We start from the raw sequence: 5000 nt of genomic DNA on the forward strand, positions 1-5000 counted from the left end.
CACTGGAGATCGAATTCTTCTTTGATTAATTTTTGTTCGCCACATTCGTCAACTTGTATGGGACCCCTTCATTGCTTTGCCTTGTTGGTGAATGCGGCCAAATTATCATTTTCGCCATATTTGCCAAATTCGTAACATTCGCCAACATCTATGGGCCCCCTCATTGCTTTGTGCTTTGCCTTGTTGTCGAATGTAGCAAATTTGTCATTTTCGCCATATTTCCAAAATTCGCCACATTCGCCAACTTGTATGGGCTCCCTCATTGCTTTGGGGCGATTGTGGCAAAATTGTCATTTTCGCCATACTAGGCAAATTCGCACATTCGCCAACTTCTATGAGCCCCCTTCATTGCTTTGCCTTGTTGGTGAATGCGGCTAAATTATAATTTTCGCCATATTTGCCAAATTCGCAACATTCGCCAACATCTATGGGCCCCCTCATTGCTTTGTGCTTTGCCTTGTTGGCGGTTGTGGCAAAATTGTCAGTTTCGCCATATTTGCCAAATTCGCCACATTCACCAACTTGTATGGGCCCCCTCATTACTTTGTGCTTTGCCTCATTCACGATTGTGGCAAAACTATCATTTTCGCCATACTGGCCAAATTCGCCAACTTCTATGGGCCTCCTCATTGCTTTGCCTTGAATGTGGATGTGAATGTGGCAAAATTGTCATTTTCGCCATATTTGCCAACTTCGCTACAATTGCCAACTTGTGTGGGTCCCATCATTGCTTTGTGCTTTACGTCATTGGCGAATGTGGCAAAATTTTCATTTTCGCCCTACTGGTCAAATTTGCCACATTCGCCAACTTCTATGGGTCCCCTTCATTGCTTTGTGCCTTGCTTTGTTGGCGATTGTGGCAAAATTATCAGTTTTGCCAAATTTGCCACATTCGCCAGCTTGTGTGGGCCCCCTCATTGCTTTGTGCTTTACGTCATTGGCGAATGTGGCAAAATTGTCATTTTCGCCCTACTGGTCAAATTTGCCACATTCGCCAACTTCTATGGGTCCCCTTCATTGCTTTGTGCATTGCTTTGTTGGTGATTGTGGCAAAATTGTCATTTTCGCCATACTGGCCAAATTCGTCTCATTGGCCAACTTCCATGGGCCCCCTTCATTGCTTTTGTCTCTCGGCGGTACTTTTGTCAGGCCGCGCAAGAAATTTTAACACAGCATAACACAAAGAATCCACTTCAACGAAATACTACTTTCAACGTAAAATTACATACCAGTGGGCTTTTGGGTTGTCCAATTTAGATAAAATTGACGCATTCGCTCAACTTTTTGTACTAGGGTATTTGTAACAGCCGAAAACAGATATTTACTATGAGCTTTTCCAAAATAAATTTATGCTTTGGAAAGAGCAAGAAATGTGTTACGATATGCCCAAATTGCATTGATAGCTGTGATCGCGTTTATGTACACGAACGATAACGAAGTGCACCATTTTACTCTATGTTTGGAAGTGACAGGGTGCTAAAAAGGCGTTTCTGGAACTTCCCTTGATTTCAGAAAAAAAAGTAAGCGCCCTGAGATCTTGGGATACTATTTTCGAAAATAACTCACCATAGGTGTTATTTAGGCAAAATATAAGGAAATTCGAAATTTGACGAGTGACCACGGATTCTCGATATTTACAGAAATTGGGACATAAATGTCCTCTTCTGAAGTTGGTATTTTAGTAATCAACGAGTCTAAATTAGACTCTGCAGTGCATAATAACGAGGTCTATTTACCTGGCTTTGAACTGGTCAGAAAATATCGTAAAATTAACAGAAGGAGTGGTTACAGTGTTTGTATTTACTTGGGCACCAATCTTAACCATCGAATACGGGATGATTTAAACAACGATGAGTTGGAGTGTCTATTTGTCAAAATCAGTAATCATTCCTAGTCAGGACTTGGTATCGACCCCCAAGCTCTCCACCGCATCTTTTTGGTGAGTTTGAAAAAAATTGATATTCAATGTAAGGAGAAATGTAGACTCGGAAAAATATCCGAGTCCCAGATGGGATTTGAACCCACGACCCTCCGTGATCTTGTCGGATGCTCTAACCACTGAGCTACTGGAGACTCTATGGTGAGCAAGGGTCAATTTGTGGGTCTCGACTGGAACCGCATCGCGCAGCTACACAGCCAAGTATTGACTAGCATATTTGAACTCACTAACAGCATCGCGCTGTCACATTAATGCATATCAAGATGCAGCCAACCAACCTCCAAAGTGAGTGTGTTAAAGATGAAACAACAGCAATGATATTCAATGTAAGGAGACATTTCTCCTTACATTGAATATCATTGTTGCCGGAGGGTCGTGGGTTCAAATCCCATCTGGGACTCGGATATTTTTCCGAGTCTACATTTCTCCTTACATTGAATATCATTGTTGTTGTTTCATCTTTAACACACTCACTTTGAAAAAATTATTGCCAAAGTTGACGCCGAAAATAAGGAATGATATATACTTGGCGATGTCAACTGCAATTTGTTGCCTGAAGCAAATGCGCACATTTCTTCAATTCTGACTAGTCTTTTTCATATATATTGTCATAGCCAGTTAATCAGGGAATCAGCACGTGTCACTTTAGTTTCTAATACCCTAATCGATTTATGCATAACAAGTTCTCCAGAGAAGTTACAAAATCGGGTGTCGTTCAACTTGGTATTTTTGATCATTCTCTTGTTTTCTTGAGATGTAAGGCCCACTACGACCGTAATGGTATTGAGACACTGCAATTTAAGTACCTCGACAGAAACCAGGGCAATAAAGAAATTTGCAGGTGACAAACTACGGTTTGTCACCCTGGTAAGGGTCAGTTTGTTATCAACGGTCGAGGCGGTGGCCACTCTTGTGATAAAGCACCGCCTTTGAAAGCTGTTTTGTTGCGACATTCACCGCTTGACGTTCCTCGCAGTACTGCTATCACGTTGATGGTGGGTTGAGAAAGTTCAATCTTTTTCAATTGATTGTGATGTGGAATTGTGACTGCGGGAACATTTTATCCCAGAATATTTGACTCAAATTGGTGGCTCCTGAGAATTTAGTCCCCAGCCTTAGGATTTTATTATAACCGTTGGCAACCCAGAAATTGAAAAATGGCTCAAATCACATCGGATCTGGAAAGTAACCGCAAAGGAAGGAAGCTATCCACAATTATCTATTTAAGCTTTTTATCGGGATTCCCATACAAATCCTTATATTTTTGTTGGCCATGCTCACACTGAGATTGGGGCGCCTGTGTAGAAACAAGTTCTTGAGGATCCACTGACAGTTGTAAAATTTCATATTTTACCAAAGGGACCCCTTTTGTGAACTATTTTCAAACATAACAGAAAAAATTTCTAGTGTGTAGTGCACTTTACTTTTTCCGAAAAATCCAAAAGTTCAAAATTCCCCAAGACAGCCGCTGGTTCCTTGGAAAAACAATGAAAAATTCGGCAAATTTCGTACGCGAAAACGCGGTGCATTTCCGGTTTGATATTTTGTGCTTTGGTCCGTTTATCTTTTCAAAAATATAAAATTCATAATAATGTACTTTGTATCTTTCTGGCTGAAGTGAAATAATGGTCAACTTTAAAGACCTATAAAAATCCTAGTATGTAAAGTTACATATCATATTGTCCATCAGATTAAAGCTTTATCGCTGAAGTTTATCGACTCCAATTTTCTATTTTGGCCCGACAAAAGCGGCGCATCCAGGTTGAAAATATTTTAACTAAAAGTCCGATGCGAACCGCTGAACGGTTGTTACTCAGGAGGTCATAACTTGGTCAATAATGCATCATGTTTTTCTCGAATTCGAAATTTATTCGAAGAACTCCTTAAAGTAATTCACTGATGTTTGAATTACTTTTTCGAGTATACAAAAGCCACCACACCCGTTGAACACGCAACATAATAAATAATGACAACAGCCGTCACATACTCCGTCAGAGAAACTTGTGAAGTTGAATAGGCAGGCTTGCTGCTTTCGCTGTTGTTGCTGTGAGTCCTCACAGCTTTATTTTATTCAATGGATGTAAAGTACAAATGGCACATTTCAGTGACATTTTCACTAATTTTCATTGCTTACGTTGCCCTAATTGGGGTAAGCCACCTTGGCGTTTTCACAGTGCAAAATGTCAAAATCAGAAACTGGTGTAAAAATCATGTCAAATCTCGTCTCTTTTACAGTGTACCATAAATTAAAAAGATGACTTTTTTCCAATATGTAGTCATCTTTTCATCGGTAGGGCTAACGCTCACATGATTCATATGGGGTAGAAACTTAGCACTTCACATTACACTCAAATCAGTTAAGTCTGTTCAAATATGAGTGCTACAAGGCCAACGTTTGCCAAAATGTAATCCTTCCTTGTACTTGTACATGTTCATTGCCATGACTTTAACATCTTCAGTTCCCACGACCTGCTCCTGTCTGACCTTGTAGCTTAGTCGGGTTCAATTGCCACCCTGGGCAGAATGTTTTTCTGTCCTTGTGTGGGCCCATTTCCATCAGTAGGGCTAACGCTCACATGGTTCATATGGGGTAGAAACTTAGCACTTCACATTACACTCTAATCAGTTTTATCTGTGCATCTTTTTTCAAACGAATTGTCAAAATTATATTTATGATGATGTAAAGTATTTGAGTCGAATCCGACAGGGGAGGTACAAGTTTTGAATTTGGGTGAAAAGAACATTTGCAAATCCACAACAAGAGGAATATTTTGGGAGCGAAGCCACGAGAAGAATGGGGAGAAGGCTAGCGCTTGCTGGTTGTCCATGCATCTTGATACTTCTCCTGTCACCATCACCCTAATGGTGCTTAGCCCTCTACCCTAAAGCCCGCTCGAAGACTGGGTTCTGTTTTCTAGCACTATCGGTGCATGTCACTTTGCAGGAGAAGAACCGTGAAGGCAGAATGACACCATTTTCTCGAGAAGAGCGATATATGAGGCCTTGCTTCTGACTTTCTTCACAGGTGTGTTCAGTGAAAAGCGCTCGCAGAGTAACGCAG

The sequence above is a fragment of the Montipora capricornis genome, chromosome 1 (assembly GCF_036669925.1).
Source record: "Montipora capricornis isolate CH-2021 chromosome 1, ASM3666992v2, whole genome shotgun sequence".
NCBI lineage: Eukaryota > Metazoa > Cnidaria > Anthozoa > Scleractinia > Acroporidae > Montipora > Montipora capricornis.